The 16,776-nt window shown below is 53.5% G+C and overlaps 1 pseudogene; it reads left to right on the forward strand.

The window, feature by feature from the left end:
• The first annotated feature begins 8,339 nt into the window (after window positions 1-8,339).
• On the forward strand, window positions 8,340-16,279 carry LOC101135510 (A disintegrin and metalloproteinase with thrombospondin motifs 7-like; annotated as a pseudogene).
• Window positions 16,280-16,776: the final 497 nt, after the last annotated feature.

The raw sequence follows: 16,776 nt of genomic DNA on the forward strand, positions 1-16,776 counted from the left end.
CAGCACGTCTCCTTCCTGCCACCTCGTGAAGTTTCCTTGCTTCCCCTTCACCTTCCGCTGTGATTGTAAGTTTCCTGACACCTCCTCAGACATGCTGAACTGTGAGTCAATTAAACCTTTTTCTTTTACAAGCTATCCAGTCTCGTGCAGTTCTTTATAGCAGTATGAAAACAGACTAATACACTGTCCCTGCTGAGGGCTGCCCGGCTGGGCTCTCCCTGCATTGGCACCTGGGTTGCCAGTAGCACATTATTTGGTCTAACAGTTTTTGTTTATCATTCTGAAACTGAGCTTATCTAATACATTGATAAATTATTTCCAAGGTATTTTTATAGTTCAAATCGCTTCACTTTTACCGTGACACGTATAAATGACTAGGAATGACCTTCAGATAGTGTTTAGCATCTGTAACCAATCTGACAATAATGTGTTCATCAGGCACCTGTGGATTAAATCACATACTGGCATATTTAAGCTGAATGTCAGTCTGAAAAATAAATGTACTATATTAACTCAAATACCACTCTCTGTGTAGGTATTTTGTCATATGTTTAAGAAAAAGCTAAAGAGAATGGAAATCCTATGACAATAACTTAAGTCTTTCTTCAAAGTGCAGGCAGTCTCTTGCAGTACCTCATTCAGCCAAGTATTTGTTCTCTTATTCAGTATAAGGCAGCTTTCAATTTGCTTGGAAGGCAACATTAGAAGGTTAGAGTTCAGCAGGAACATAGAATTTTAAAATGTGACTTCAACTGAATAAATTTGAATTTCTCTAGGGAGTAAAGAATCAAAATACCTATTTAAAGACTGCAATATGTGATAATTATTTTTAAAGTAATTGATTAAACCTGGTAGGTTTTCCCGAAATGAAAAAAAAAAACAGTTCTAAAACCAAAGCTGATTTTTAGAAAATGTGGAAATGTAAATCAACCCTATCCAAAATAGATTCTCTAAAACTTTATCTTACAGTCACTTTCAAATAACTATTCAAAAATGTAACTGCTATATTAACGTCTTAAAATAATTTAAAACATTTTAAAGTATGAATGCTGTAGTTTAAAACAAAGAATCTAGGGGAAGGAAAAGTAGACAAAGAAATGCCAATTCCAGTCCAAAGCTGTATTTGCCAAGTTTTCTTAGAATGACTTTTACCGATTTATGAATTCTTATAAACAGAATGCATGATGGAAATACTGATTTTTGTCTAAAGTGGCATTATTGACTGCTTCTGTGATGCTACTGTAATGTAATACATTATTAAATTGTTTCAAGGTGCTGTTTTGCCTAAAAATTTTGTGTGTCTTGAAAACTATAGTATTAAAGGTATTGAGACTGTGCAAATGCTGGGCATGCTTGGCATGAGATAATCGGTTTTTATTCTTACAAAATTGTAACCATGTAAGTGTGTTTATTAAAAGAACACAAACTAAAAAAGTGACAGGAATTAAAGTTGTGGGATGAAAAAGTTATGGGATAAAAAATACTGTGGACAAGTTGTGGCAAAAAAAGTTGTGGAAAAAAGTAAAAAAAAAAGTTTTATGAAAAGTTATTTTAAAAAGTTCTGAAAAAGAAGTTACAGGATTTAAAAAAAGTCATGGGATAAAAATAAAAATAAATAAAAGCAGGCCCCTGTCAGCATAAGCCTGGAGAAGTGGGTCTGGAGTCTTCGCCCCCACCATGTCCCTACAACCCCTTCCCAGTCACCCCTTTACCATTAGGGTAGCAAGACAAGACCCCTGTCTAATGGAGGGAGACAAACAGACCCTTTACCACCTTCACCAAGGCTGAGTCCTTACATTTCTGGATGATGATGTTTGTTATTTAAGAGCCAGAGGTTGGTGGAGTTGGTTTGTTTGGAGGAGGTCTGACGGCCTCCTTACTCTCACCAAAGCAACTTTTCCCTCAGGGGGGCTCCCATCTTCTTACTCAGAGAGGCAGCTGAGGCGGGACAGTGGAGTTAACTGTAGACCAGGCCAGGGCACAGGCTGCTGGGGGTGGCCCCCCTTCCCCCGTGTACATACTGTATCTGTGTAACATTCTGTATCGTACCTAGCGGAGGTTGCAGCTGGCATATGAGGAAGAGGTTCTTATAATTATTCGCTGCTGGGAAACTTATTTATTGCTAGCATAGGAGCGAGGAAGGAGGCGGGGATGGGGTCATGGCTCCCTGGTGATGGGACTCCTGTTTTTTGTTTGTTGTTGTTGTTTTGCTTTTGATTTTGGAATAAATGGATTTAGCCATACTGCTTGGCCTGTTATGTTCCTGTTTCCCTCACTGGGTCCTGCAGTTTGTCCCACTCAACGAGGAGCCCCAGAGTGTCTCAGCATGTCCAGATGGGCTGTGGGGAATCTTCCAGGCCTGTTACCTGTATGCTGCCTGGTGACACCTGGTGGATTTCATGGGGACTGCCATGGCGCCTACGGAGTACAGTCCGGCCCTGACAGCCAACAGGTTGAGAAGCCTGATTTAGCTGTGGCCAGGAAGACAGATACCGGCACCCAAGGGCACTGACTTCCATCCACCCCAGGTGTCTTCCGTTCCATCCCCCTGCCTCCCGTTCCTGTCTGTACCAGGTGGCCTGTCTGTCCCTCCAGAGTGCCTGCTGCCCCGCAGTCACCCTCCAGGCTGAGTTCAGGGCCCTGTGCCCTAGTGGCCAGAGCCGGCTTCACAGGATAAGAGCCAGCTAAGCTCCAGAGACTTTCCAGGAAAAGTGTCCCTTGAAAAGGGTGTGACCTTTTCACTGCTCCCAACAACACCCTAAAAATGGCTTGGCCTTTTCCCTCCCCTGAGCTCCATAGAGAACACAGCCAGCAGAGGACACATTGTCTGTCATCCAGAAATGGGTTTCTCAGCCGAGGGACAGCAGGACTGGTAGAGACTGTCAGGCCACACGGCTGCCTGCGCAGCACCGCCATGCTTGGCCAGAACGGCAGGAGGGATGGCGGGGGCTGGCTGTCCACAGGCCGCGCATGTCCCGGAAGCTCACTGGAGGTGGTGCACTTTGGAGGGGCGATGTCAGGAGACAGCTTCCTCTTGCTGGGCTACAAGACTCCACAAGCACAGCACGGGGACTGATCCCCAGTGCTAGAGGCGAGGCAGTCGGCCACGTGTATATATGTGTGTGTGTGTATATATATATATATATATATATATATGTATATATGTGTGTGTGTGTGAGAGAATTTATAGCTATTTATAGAACAGGGCAGGGGCATACCACAGAGGAGGCACAAGTTTTCAGCAACTGTCACACCTGGACGTGTCAGCTCACCGCTACAACAGACTAAGTCACAGATGAAGGGGGCTGGCTTTGGGGCTGGGGGAGCCACTGTCAAGTCACAGGACACCCGCCCAGGCAGGCTTGGAAAGGGAGGTCTCTGAGAAGAGGAGGGATGTGTTTAGAGGTCGAAGGGGGGCCTGGGGCTCTCAGGACGGGATGGACTTGCCTGACCCGATCAGCTGGCAGTTGGAGAGAAAGCAGAGAGAAAACGGGTTAGAGAAAAGGCAGAGCTGGTGAGGCAAGTGCAGAGTATGGGTGCGCTGCAGCAGCTGTGGAGGGCCAGGGAGGGGAGGGCGTAGGTGTGGGCATGGCAAGGTTCCTGGAAAAGAGGGCCTGGAAGGAAAAGGGGAGGAAGATGGAGGGAGAAGACAGAGCTTCATCGGTAGTGCCTGGGGACTGCGGCGGTCCTCCCCACCCCACACACGCTGGCCTCTCTCAGGGCACCCAGGCAATCCACCCATCCACCCACAGTTCAGACCAATGCCAGCTCCCTCGGGCTTCCCTCTTCTCTGGTGACCCTGTCTTCCAACCCACTGGCCCAGGACCACCTCTTGCTTGGAGAGCCCCATCCAACAGCCACCAGACCTGATAGAGAAGGAACACTGCCTGAACCAAAATGGTGGAGCTATAAGGGATGGCTGGCTGGAGTGGTCGCCAGAGGCCCCTCTGGGCCATCAGAAAACCCAGGGTCCTCTGAGGGACCCTAGGGAAGGCAGGGAGGGCAGGTAGCCAGATGGCACTGGCCATAGACATATAAGTCTAAGAGGGGAGCCTCAACTGGTTGGCAGGGGGCTGCAGGTTACATAGGTGAGGCTGGGCCTTTCCTGCTGGGAAAAGCAGAAGAGGAAGGCTAACTTTTGTGTTGTTTAGTAGAGAGTGGGTTTCACCATGTTGGCCAGGCTGATCTCAAACTCCTGACCTCAAATGACCCATCTCTGCCTCCCAAAGTTCTGGGATTACAGGCCTGAGCCACCGCGCCCGGATCCAAGGCCCTTAAGCTTAAATGCCTCGTTCTTCAGTCAGGTTTTCCTTGTTCCCGCATGTTCAGCCAATCGTGTTTAAGGAGAAACTAACAATGAAAACGGACTCGTTGATGGAGGAAAAGTTGGAATGCAGCCTCTGGTGCTGTTTGAGCGATCTCTCTATCCCGGGTCGCTGCTGTGTTCTGGAAAGGCGCATTGTACCCTGGATGCAGCAGATAAGAGTCCTGTCCAGGTGCTCTGCCCGCTTTTCATTTCAGGCTTCTGTATCAGCTGTTTTTCCCCTGTAGAATGTGCCCCTGACAGCCACCCCCTAACCCTACCCAATTTGTCTTTACGTGTCTGACCATCAAGGCTCTTCTGGGTCATATTTAATTCATGCTGATATTTCCCCTTCCTCCCCTCTTTAGTCCTATTTTTGCTTTGGTTGTGTTATGCTGTATTCTGTAAGGCTTTAAAAAATTTTTATGGTGGCAGGGGAGAATGTTTTATAATTATGCTTTGTGCTTTTTATCTTCCACTCAATAAATGCTTGGTAAATATTTGTTTTATTGAACGTATGAGCCTATTCTAGCTATATTGTGCTTGAACAAAAATCTTAACTGCCTTGTAAGTTAACTGCTAAGAATTTTTCAGAAGTGCAGACATAACATCAAGAACTTGTCACGGATAGTACAAAAAGGTCTCTAAGGGCTTGATGGAAGTCTGTAAATTGACTTCCTATGAAAGAGAGTGTAAGAAGTGAAAATGTAAAGCATGACTGGAGAGCCAGAGTGATGAAGCCAGGGTCCCTTTCTCCAGATCCTTTGTAACAGTGTTATGTGATCTCTTCTAGAAGATCGTTCTGAAAGATAATGCCAACTCGGAACCTAGGAAACCATCCCGTGGGTTTCTGCAGCTTAGGTGGTTCAAATCCTCATCAGCACCTTTGTTTTCTCTGCCTCAGTTTGCTTACAATGATGTTCTCAGTAGCTGTAATTGCTGTCTGTCTTTGAATACTTAAGCATTTTTTTTTAGATGACAGGGATATATGTGCATTTTTATTTTACCAAGTGTTAGAATTTTGACTCTGCTTTTGTGGGCCCTGGGTTAGCTACTTGGTTGTTGTAAAATGATTAGCAGGGAAAACTGTGTGTGTGTGTGTGTGTGTGTGTGTGTGTATTTTAAGTTTCTTTTGTTGTCAGAGGACTTCGATTTTTATTTTATATGGTAATTCTGTCAACTTACTTTATTCTCCACCCCACATTTATTGAACAGCAAAGTATGAAAGTAACGTGTCCCATAAGCAGCCTTCAGAAGAATTACAACTGCTGTATATCTGAAATTCTTTTTTATTTTTTTATTTTGAGATGGAGTCTTACTATATCACCCAGGCCAGAGTACAGTGGTGCGATGTTGCCTCACTGGAACCTCTGCTGCCCAGGTTCAAGCAATTCTTCTGCCTCAGCCTCCTGAGTAGCTGGGATTACAGGCACCTGCCACCGCACCTGGCTAATTTTTGCAGTTTTAGTAGAGACAGGTTTCACCATGTTGGCCAGGCTGGTCTTGAATTCCTGACCTCGTGATCTGCCTGCATCGGCCTCCCAAAGTGCTGGGATTACAGGCGTGAGCTACCGCGCCCGGCTGAACTTTCCAGAAGTTTGTGCGTCAGTTTTCAAAAAATTATGATATCAAAAGATAGCTGTGCCCTACATTTGGAAAGATACAAAAACTGAACATACTGGCAGGCAGTTTTGCTTGCTGGTGCTTGAGATAGGGGCACACATTGGTCTCAGTGGATTTATGGAGAAAAATAAATACAGAAAGTTATTTCTAAATAAGACCAAAAAATCCTTTTCTTAAGCAGTGACAGGTAAAGAGGTTGTCTTGGCTAACCTTGAATTGTGTTGCCCTTGATTGAGACAGTTTTATGGTGGGGATGGTAGTGGTGATAAACTTGTTGGAAATTTGTCTGCTAATGGTAACCTTTGTGGTAGCTGTCACAGACAACTTCATCCTCACAGGCCTTGAAATTAGTATAAAACTAACAGAATGGAGGAGAAACAAAGGACCTGAATAATCAGATGCTTAGATAATTGTTCTGTGTTTTCATAACTGGTGAAAAAGAACAGTGTTAGGAACACTTAAACATTCCATGGAAGGAACACCGCCTGAATTGTGATTTTTGAGCATCATTCACTGTTTAAAAAGAGGCATATTATAGGTAATATTTTAAAGACAAATAGAAAACTTATCTTTTCAAGATGGATCTAAAGCTTAACCTTATCAAAATTACAAAATGTAAAGGATATGATTGAAAAATATTAATGCATAGGTTTAAATATTGGTCATCATTTTAGATGTCTTTCAAAGTAGGTTGTCTCTTAAATATTAAACTGAACAAACATTGAACTTGTTGTAGAGTTTGTGCTCAAGGTTAAGTTTCCTGGGGTGATGGATATTTGATAATATGGATAACAAAAACTTCTTAAGAAATTTAGAAAATTTTTAGGCAAAACTAGAACATAATACCAATAATTCTACCACTCAGAATGTACCACTGTCAGAATTTTGTATCTTTCCCATCATCTGCTCATCTCTTTTCTCCTTTGCTTGTATGTGTTCCCTCTCCCTTAAAAAATCAGATTTTTTTTGTAATCTGCTTTTTCACTCAACAATATTGTAGATCCGTGTCATAAGTTACTCCTCTACAGTGCCTTCAGTTGTTGTGTGCTTTGTGTTGGATGACTGTACCATCTAGTCATTCGCGTTTTCTGGTACTGAATACATAGGAGTGAGTGAGTGAGTGTTTGTGTTTCTGTGTGTGTGTGTGTGTGTGTGTTTTCTACCTTAACTAATGCTTTAGACATCAATAGGTAGAGCTAAATCCTTGAAACCTTCCATGTGGTCGCTTTCAGTTCTCATTGCTGAATTGGTTTCTAGAGATGGAACAAATTATATTCTATGGGAAAAAAAATTTTTTTGAGACGAAGTCTCACTCTTGTCACCCAGGCTGGAGTGCAATGGCATGATCTTGGCTCACTAAAACCTCTGCCTCCCAGGTTCAAGTGATTCTCCTGCCTCAGCCTCCTGAGTAGTTGGGATTACAGGTGGCTGCCACCATGCCTGGCTAATTGTTCTATTTTTAGTACAGATGGGGTTTCACCATGTTGGCCAGGCTGTTCTGGAACTCCTGACCTCGGGTGATCCACTCACCTTGGCCTCCCAAAGTACTGGGATTACAGGCATGAGCCACCACACCCAGCCTTTTTTTCTTCTAGGTACCAGCTTTTATTTATCAGATTGGTTAAAATGTCAGAAAGTGAGCAATGAAATGGGCATTCTCACAGTCGTGGCAGAAAGTATAATTATCTTTGACTTTCTAGAAAGCAGTCTGGCATTCTAGAAACTTCCCTAACCTCTTCCCATTTAGGCAAGATGAATTCTGACTATCCCTAGGTGGCCAATCTTGTCCCTGTGATTCCATATCTCCCAGAAAGAGAGGTCTAGTTTCAGGGAAAACCCAGATTTTCTTGGCTTAGCCCACCTGACAGCTAATCACTGGAAATGGGGTGGGCCGGTAGAGTCCTTTGGTCAGGCTTTGTGTCAAGAGAGGGATGTGGAAAGATGGGAGAGAGGTAGCAAAACTGGCCTCAGTAGAACTATGTAAGTTAACATAGAATGGCAAAGGAATGTTTCTTCCAAGGAAGAAATTCTAGGGAAGGAAGAAAGTGGAGGGGAAGGCAGCAGTTCTCCAAGTTTTGGGGTCAGGATTCCTTTACACTCTTAAAAGTATATTGAGGGCCCAAGGAGCTTTTGTGTATGTAGGTTATATCTATTGGTATTTATCACTAGAAATTAAATCAGAAATATTTAGAATATTCTTTAAAAGCTCACCAAATTTTGTTATAAATGCTTTTATGAAAAGAAAATTTCTAAACCCAAAGTAGTACAATCTTACACCTTTTGCAAATTTCAGGAAGCCCCTGGCAAGCATGGCCACAGTCATGGCCTTGAGCTGGGAAGGGCCAGAGAGGGCTGGCTGGGGTCTCTGCCACTCTGACATCAGGCAGTGGACAGGTTACCCAGCCTTGCCCCAATGTCCCCTGGCAGCCTGCCTCCCAGGCTAAGCCCCTCACCCTGGCTTCCCCTGCAGTGCTCAGTGACATATGAGGAAGGGACTCAGCACCGAAATGTCCTCTGCATCAGTGACACCGGTGTCCCCTGTGACGAGGCCCAGCAGCCAGCCAGCGAAGTCACCTGCTCTCTGCCACCCTGTCGGTGGCCCCTGGACACATTGGGCCCTGAAGGCTCAGGCAGCGGCTCCTCCAGCCACGAGCTCTTCAACGAGGCTGACTTCATCCCGCGCCACCTGGCCCCACGCCCTTCACCCGCCTCATCACCCAAGCCAGGCACCATGGGCAACGCCACTGAGGAGGAGGCTCCAGAGCTGGACCTGCCGGGGCCCGTGTTTGTGGACGACTTCTACTACGACTACAATTTCATCAGCTTCCACGAGGATCTGTCCTACAGGCCCTCTGAGGAGCCCAATCTAGAGCTGGCGGGGACAGGGGATCGGACGCCCCCACCACACAGCCGTCCTGCTGCGCCCTCCACGGGTAGCCCCGTGCCTGCCACAGAGCCTCCTGCAGCCAAGGAGGAAGGGGCAACGGGACCTTGGTCCCCGAGCCCTTGGCCTAGCCAGGCCGGCCGCTCCCCACCCCCACCCTCAGAGCAGACCCCTGGGAACCCTTTGATCAATTTCCTGCCTGAGGAAGACACCCCCATAGGGGCCCAAGATCTTGGGCTCCCCAGCCTGCCCTGGCCCAGGGTTTCCACTGATGGCCTGCAGACGCCTGCCGCCCCTGAGAGCCAAAATGATTTCCCAGTTGGCAAGGACAGCCAGAGCCAGCTGCCCTCTCCATGGCAGGACAGGACCAATGAGGTTTTCAAATGATGAGGAACCCGAGGGCTGCGGAGCACCCCACCTGCCCCCGAGACCCAGCCCCACGCTGCCCACTTTGTACCCGGTCAGCAGCACCCACTCCTCTCCTAGTCCTGACGTGGCGGAGCTGTGGACAGGAGGGACAGTAGCCTGGGAGTCAGCTCTGGAGGGTGGCCTGGGGCCTGTGGATAGTGAACTGTGGCCCACTGTTGGGGTGGCTTCTCTCCCTCCTCCTCCCATAGCCCCTCTGCCAGAGATGAAGGGCAAGGACAGTCCCCTGGAGCCGGGGACTCCCACCTTCCCAACCCCAGGACCAGGCTTATGGGACCTTCAGACTGTGGCAGCGTGGGGGACCTTCCTCCCCACAACCCTGACTGGCCTCGGGCACACGCCTGAGCCTGCCCTGAACCCAGGACCCAAGGGTCAGCCTGAGTCCCTCAGCCCTGAGGTGCCCCTGAGCTCTAGGCTGCTGTCCATGCCAGCTTGGGACAGCCCCGCCAACAGTCACAGAGTCCCTGAGACCCAGCCGCTGGCTCCCAGCCTGGCTGAAGCGGGGCCCCCCGCGGACCCGTTGGTTGTGAGGAATGCCAGCTGACAAGTGGGAAACTGGAGCGAGGCAAGTGGTGTGGGCTGGGCGGGCAGGGAGTTTGCGCAGGACCTTGGTGACTGTTTCCTCATCTGAAAATGAGCAGAGTGGGACACAGGCGCCGTCTGTCTCGCCTTCCTTGGGGCGGGGGTTCCCAGGATTAGGGGAAGGAGGGGACCTGGGGCCCATTCCTGGGCAGCACAGGGGGCCTCAGGGAAGGCAGGGGCAGGCACACTCTGGCAGCACAGCATGCCCCAGGATGGAGCTGGCTCAGACAGCTGTGCAGTGGGGAGGGTCCCTGTGTGGCCGCCAGGCCCAGTCCTGCCCAGCAGGCAGCAGCTTCCCTGAGGCTCTGCCTGGCTCCTCCAGGCTGGACTCAGCCCACTGCTACCTGGCTCTGCCCTCAGTGGCTCCACCCTCCTTTGGCAGTGACCTGCAGACGTCTGAGCTGTATGAAAGAAGCTGGCTAGTGCCCCCTCCCTGGGTCCCCAGATGGTCACTGCAGGAGAAGCAAGCTTCTGTTCAGATTCCTAATTTTGGGGTGGGAAGGGGCAGGCTGAGGCCCACAGGGCTTGTTTTGCGCGGGGATAGCCAGCCATCTGGCTGCTGGTACCAGGACCCAGCCTTCCTTCCCTGGTGCCTCTGGGAAGCGACGAGGCTGGTCAGGATAGCTGGTCAGGGGTGCCCACAGGGTCTCCTCCCCCGAACCTCTGCATCAATGACACTGGAACACAGGCCCTTTGTCCCATGTGAGCAGGGACGGCTGGTTGCTGGGGGGATTTGACTTTTCATTCTCATGATCTTCCTGGGAGGTGGGTGGAGGAGCCTATTTTGCAAATAAGGAAACTGAGGCCCAGAAGAGGGCCCCTGTCTTGCTGAGGTCTTGCTAGCCTAGGTGGGTAGTTTCCTGGCTGTGGAGGCCTGGCGAGGATGGGATCTGCCTGGCTTTCACGGGTCTGTGCCCCGTAGTGCTCCACCACCTGTGGCCTGGGTGCCCTCTGGAGGCCAGTGCGCTGTAGCTCCAGCCGGGATGAGGACTGCGACCCCGCTGGCCGGCCCCAGCCTGCCCGCCGCTGCCACCTGTGGCCCTGTGCCACCTGGCACTCAGGCAACTGGAGTAAGGTGCATGAGGATGGAGCCAGGACAGGCATCCCCAGGGCATGGGGTGGAGCCCTGGTTCCCCACGGCCTGTGTTCCGAGAGCGGCAGGGAAGGGGAGGGCTCCAGGCTGCATGTCTATGTGCCTGATTGCACCGGATTCCGAATCTCTTGGGAGTCATCTCATCTTTATCTGGCTTGGCCTGTCTCCTTTCCTCTGTATCTTTGACCCCATCTGGACTTGTTTCTCCCTTTCTCTGTCTGTCCCAGCCCATGGCAGCCCCTGGCCATGCCACCTTTTGCCTGGGGCCTGCCAGCCTTGGCCTCTCGCTGGGGCTCTTCAGGGATTTGCCCCCGGCTGGGGCGTGGGTCTGATGCCTTTCCTGCCACCCGCCTCACGGGGTCATGCCTGTGGGCCTGCACGTGGGGATGTGTCCACACAAGTCTCTCGGTCCCCAGTGCTCCCACAGCTGTGGCAGAGGTTCCTCAGTGTGGGACATGCAGCACGTGGACACATGGGACCTCCGGCCACTGTGGCCCTTCCATTGTCAGCCTGGACCTGCCAAGCTGCCTGTGCACTGGCCCTGCGGGGCCCAGCCCTGCCTCAGCTGGTACATGTCTTCCTGGAGGGAGGTGAGGCCTGGGCGTTGAGTTGGGGGGAGGGGACACCCTCAGACCCTGGCTGTGCCCTGACTCCTTCCCTGCCCACCCAGTGCTCCGAGGCCTGTGGCGGTGGTGAGCAGCAGCGTCTGGTGACCTGCCCAGAGCCAGACCTCTGCGAGGAGGCACTGAGACCCAACACCACCCGGCCCTGCAACACCCACCCCTGCACACAGTGGGTGGTGGGGCCCTGGGGCCAGGTGAGCCAGGCTGCGGGGGGGAGCAGGGAGCAAGTGCTTGGTAGCGCCTGGTCAGTCCTGGGTTGGGTGAAGGAGCTGTGGAGTGTGTGCTGTGAGCCAGGCTGTCTGTGGCCCCTGCACATGCAGCAGTCACTGGACGAAGCCCTGCCATGCTGGTGCTCACACCTGCCAGGGAGAAACAGACAAGGAAAGGGCACGTGTGCTGTGATGTCAGGGAAGGCCTTCCGAGGAGGGGTCTGGGGTTGAGACCCGAGGGAGGAGTCAGTGATGCCAAGGACAGGGATCGAGGGGAGAGCAGGTGTGAAGTCTGAGGCAGGAATGATGAGCTTGGGGAGATCAGGGAGCCCAGCAAAGGCCAGCGGCAGAAGGGGGCAGAAGCGGGGCCTCGGATGGGCAGGACACCTTCTGCTGGGCCTGTTTGGAACTGAGGGGTTCAGAAATCTCAGATTTGGGCCCTGAGCTGGGTCTGGGAGTCAGCTGGGCCAGCGTTTGAGTCTTTGTCCGACTGGCTGCTGAGTGACTCTGGGCAGGTTGCTTTGCTTTGCTGGGTCAGTTTTCTCATCTGTAAAATTGGGACGCTTTGGGAGAGGAGGGTCAGGAGGATTAAATGGAGGAACGCAACAAAGCACAGGGCCGGGCACAGCACGACACTGGCACAGACTCAGCACATGTTTAGGGCTTTCAGACCTGCACCTGTTAACAGCAAAGCCTGGCGGGCGGGGCCCCGGCTGTGAAATTGTCTCCACCCCTCCTGCCCATGGGCTGCAGCACGTCCTCTGCCCTGTCCCTCGGGAACAGCGGTGTCTCGCCCACGTCTCTGCTCACTGCTGCATCAGGGCTCCATCCCGGGGCCCCTGCCCAGGCCTCTCAGGCATGTCCCGTGTGAGGGGCTCACTGCCCTGCCGCCCCAAGGGCTGTCGCATGGTTCTCATGCCCCTTCCTTCTGCAGCAGCCGATCCCACAAGTGAGAGTGGGGTTCCAGCACCAAGTGGGCTCTAGGAATGGGAACAGGTCCTCCGGGAGGCACTGAGAGAGCGGCTGGGAGCAGGGGCAGGCCAGTCAGGCACAGGGTGCAGGGACGGCTTCCCAGAGGAGGTGTCCCTGCCCCCACTGCTAGGGCTGGCCCTGGAGACACTCATTCCTCCCCTGCTCCCCCCAGTGCTCAGGCCCCTGTGGTGGTGGCATCCAGTGGTCACACACTGGTCAAGTGTGTCAACACCCAGACGGGGCTACCCGAGGAAGACAGTGACCAGTGTGGCCACGAGGCCTGGCCTTGTGAGCTCCCGGCTGTGTGGCACCGAGGATTGTGAGCCCGTCGAGCCTCCCCGTGAGTCCCCCGACCCCAAGCTCTCTGCTGAAGTGAGGTGGGGCGGGAAGGGTGATGGGGAAATTGGGTCTTCAAACCATTGCACCCGCGGCACCAGCTGGCTCCATCTGTAGTCTGGGATCAGGAGCCACTGAAAATCCTGATGCCACAGGATCCCATGCTGGAGGCTGGGCTGTGCTGGGAGTCAGTCAAGAGGAGTCCCAGCTACACAACATCCCGCAGGCAGCTTTCTGACCTCCGGTGAGTAGAGGGAGTGGCCTTGGCCCCTGATTTGCTGTGTGAACCTGGGTAAGCTCTTTCCCCTCTGGGTCTCAGTCTTCCCACAGTGAGACCGGGGATGTCCCTGAAGCTGTGTGAAAACTGGCCGTGGGTGAGTCCCTGTCCCCTCCCCAGCCCTGGCCTGTCCATTCCCTGGCCAGAGGACTGCCTAGAGTGAACAATGGAACCACAGGAAGGGCCTCCCTTCCAGGGTCCTGCTAATCCCAGTGGTGGGGGGTTTCCTGGCCAGCTGGGTCCTGGTGGAAGGGCCTGAGCTAGAGGTGGTTCTGGATATCCCACCCCCCCGCCTCCAACACACACACACACACTCACACACTTCCTGCAGCCCCAGCTGCTCTCAGCAGTGCTGAGGGCAGGAAATGGGGTGGCCCTGGAGTGTCACCTGGGCTCCCCTCACCAGCTGTGTGGACTTGGGCTCCATTTCCCTCTCAGGGCCTTCATGTGCTGAATAAAGGGGCTGCCAAGCCCCATCCTTGCATAAGTGAGGTCTGGGCATGAAGGGCGCAGCACTGCGTGGGGATCCAGGTGGTGCTCAGGGAAGGCGGCTTTTTCCCCTCCCCCAAAGCCACTGTCATCCCCAATTGCAAGGTCAGGGAGAGGGCCTGGGGCTGACCCTGCCAGTCTAAGGAATCCAGGAGCTGTGGCCTGAAGAGCTGCGGCCCCTGTGCTATTGGCTGTCTGCCCCCTGACCCTAGGACAGAGTCCTCAGCCACAGCCCTCAAGCTGGCATTCGGGGCCCCCTGCAATCTCCCCAGTCTGCCTTCTCCCCTTGTCCAATGCAGCCTTCTCTACCTGCGCTGGCTCCTGGGCAGCCCTCATTTGGGCTCAGAGTGGCCCCTGCCATGCCTCGCTGCCATGCCTTGCTACCCTGCCTCTGGCAGGGGTGGCCTTCCTGCCACAAACCCCGTTACCTCAAGGCCAAGTGGCAGTGCCCCCACCCTGTCCTGCCTGCCCTCAGCACGCACCCAGCCAGCATCTCAGAGCACTCCTGTGTGCTGCCTGAGCTGGGTGCTGGCATCACATCTCTCGCCTTCATGGCTGGAGCTGGCCACAGGGAGTGGGGTGGTTATGATCCCAGGGGATGAGGACCAGATGGGGCAGAGAACAGGAACTGAGGCCCCTGGGGGCCTAGAACCAAGGACAGATGGCCCAGGAGGCTCTGGGCTTGCAAGGTCTCCCAGGGGCGGGTATGAGTGGGCTGCAGGGAGTGGGCTATGGGGGCTGGTTAGGTGGCTGAACTAGAAGCTGTCCCAAGTGAGGAGTTTTCTGCCACCAGTGAACAGTGGAGGGGCAGCTGGGAAGGTGTCTTGGACTTTGAGACCTGGAATTCCCAGGATGTTTTGCTGGTCTGTGGGACAGTTGGCGGGACAGGGGGAAAGCCGGGAAACTCCAGAGTGTGCGGTCGCTGCAGTGACACAGCATGGCCACATCCGTTTGCTGTGGAGGTGGGGTTGACAGAGGAGGGAACCGAGGCCCAAGAGGTGAAGCAGCTTGTCTGAGGTCACCCCGGGCGACCAGGATGCAGGCCTGCAGATGTGCACTTTGGAGCTCTGCCTGGAGCTGGGGTGGAGGAGCCTGCCTGCTGCCTCGTGCCCTCTGCCGGGCCTGAGGGATGTCCCTGGCACAGGGCTGGCTGCTGTCCTCCCGCTCTTCCTCCCCAGGGAGGTCTGCTGGAGTAAGCAGGGCCCAGGCGGCAGGTGGGGGCTGTCAGCAGTGGCAGTGGCATCAGGAGCAAGGCCAGGAGGCTGGAAACAAGCCACTTCCCAAAATGGCTCTGATAACCACGGGGCAGGAGGGCCCAGCCAAGCCTCAGCTCTGACAAGCACAGCCTGCAGCCGGCCTCCCTCCCCACTGGGCCTGGGCTTAGTCCCTGGTTTCCGCTGACAGCCTGTAGGGCCCACTCTCTCTAGGCTTCGTGGCCCACCTGGGAAGTGGGAGGCTGGCCTGGGAGATGGGACCTGTGAGTCAGAACCCGAGGCTGTGTACAGCCCCTGTGGCTGGAGGTGGTCACGGAGGTCTGGCAGGACAGATGCACTGGGGCAGGGGGCGGTGGCGGGAGTCGGGGGCAGAGGCCGCTGCAGGTTGGCAGGAGGCCCCGGGACCGCAGTTCTGTGCCAGGATCTGTCGGGGAACACCAGGGGTGAGCAAGGATGGAGATGGGATGGCAGGGCGTCGCCCTGGGCAGGCTCTTTAACAGGCATGTGAGGGGGTCAGGGTGGGGTCTCAGGACCTTTCCTCCAGAAACCTCAGCCCAGCAGCGCCCGTTCTCGAGTCCTGGGGTCGGCCGTGAGTAGGTGGGACAGAGACACCAACAGTTGGAGACCTGCAACTCCGGTTTGGGAGCCGCTCCAAAAACCGGGGCTCTCTGCTTGGTGGTGAGCTGCTGGAGCCTCCTTAAGGTGGTTGGGGTGGGGAGCCAGGTTCTGGGTACCCCAAACCACTGGTTCTGATGCCTCTCTGCCCCCCCACTCCAGGCTGTGAGCGGGACCGCCTGTCCTTCGGGTTCTGGGAGACACTGCGCCTACTGGGCCGCTGCCAGCTGCCCACCATCCGCACCCAGTGCTGCCGCTCGTGCTCTCCACCCAGCCACGGCGCCCCCTCCCGAAGCCATCAGCGGGTCACCCGCCACTGACGGTGCCAGGATGCACAGACCGACCGACAGACCTCAGTGCCCACCACGGGCTGTGGCGGAGCTCCCGCCCCCTACGCCCTAATGGTGCTAACCCCCTCTCACTACCCAGCGGCAGGCTGGGGAGCTCCTCCCCCTCGAAAAAGGTATTTTTTTCTTCTAACAGTTTGTGTAACATTTATTATGATTTTACATAAATGAGCATCTACCATTCTAAAGCACAGTGTGACTTCGTCTTGGATTTGGGGAATCTTAAAAGTGAGAAACTCTTCCCCCGACCCCTCTGCCCAAAACTCCACCGCTGCAACACCTCGGCAGGCGCGGCTTTTCACCTGCTCCTCTGGGGCAGATCTGCAGGGGGCAGCGTAGCAAACAAGTCCCTGAGAGCATGGCATCTGGTGAGGCACGGAAGGCCTCAGAAGCCGGGGGACTGCTGCCCAGGGAGGCCTGTCTGCAGAGGGTGGGGTTCTGGGGGCAGGAAGGTCTTCTGGGCAGGGGCACAGCTTGGCCCTTACTTGCTGCCTGCCTTCAGCTCAGGCTCCCAGCCTTCCCTGGGGCCCCACTCTGTGGTCCTCAGAGACCTGTTCCACAGGGATTGAGCCCACCTTGTCACTTGCAGGGACTGCCCCCTGGAGTGGTGGGGACTGGAGCCCCCATGGGCACCTCCCTGGCTCTGTCCGTTCTATCTGTTGACTCTTCTGCAAAAAGCGGGCAGAGAGGGGAAGAGCAGGCTGGCCAATTTTGCCCTACTGTGTCCCCACGTGTCCCTTCATCTCTGTGCCCAGAGATAGGGCTGGGCTAATTGCCACTGCC

The sequence above is a fragment of the Gorilla gorilla genome, chromosome 16 (assembly GCF_029281585.2).
Source record: "Gorilla gorilla gorilla isolate KB3781 chromosome 16, NHGRI_mGorGor1-v2.1_pri, whole genome shotgun sequence".
Taxonomy (NCBI): Eukaryota; Metazoa; Chordata; class Mammalia; order Primates; family Hominidae; genus Gorilla; species Gorilla gorilla.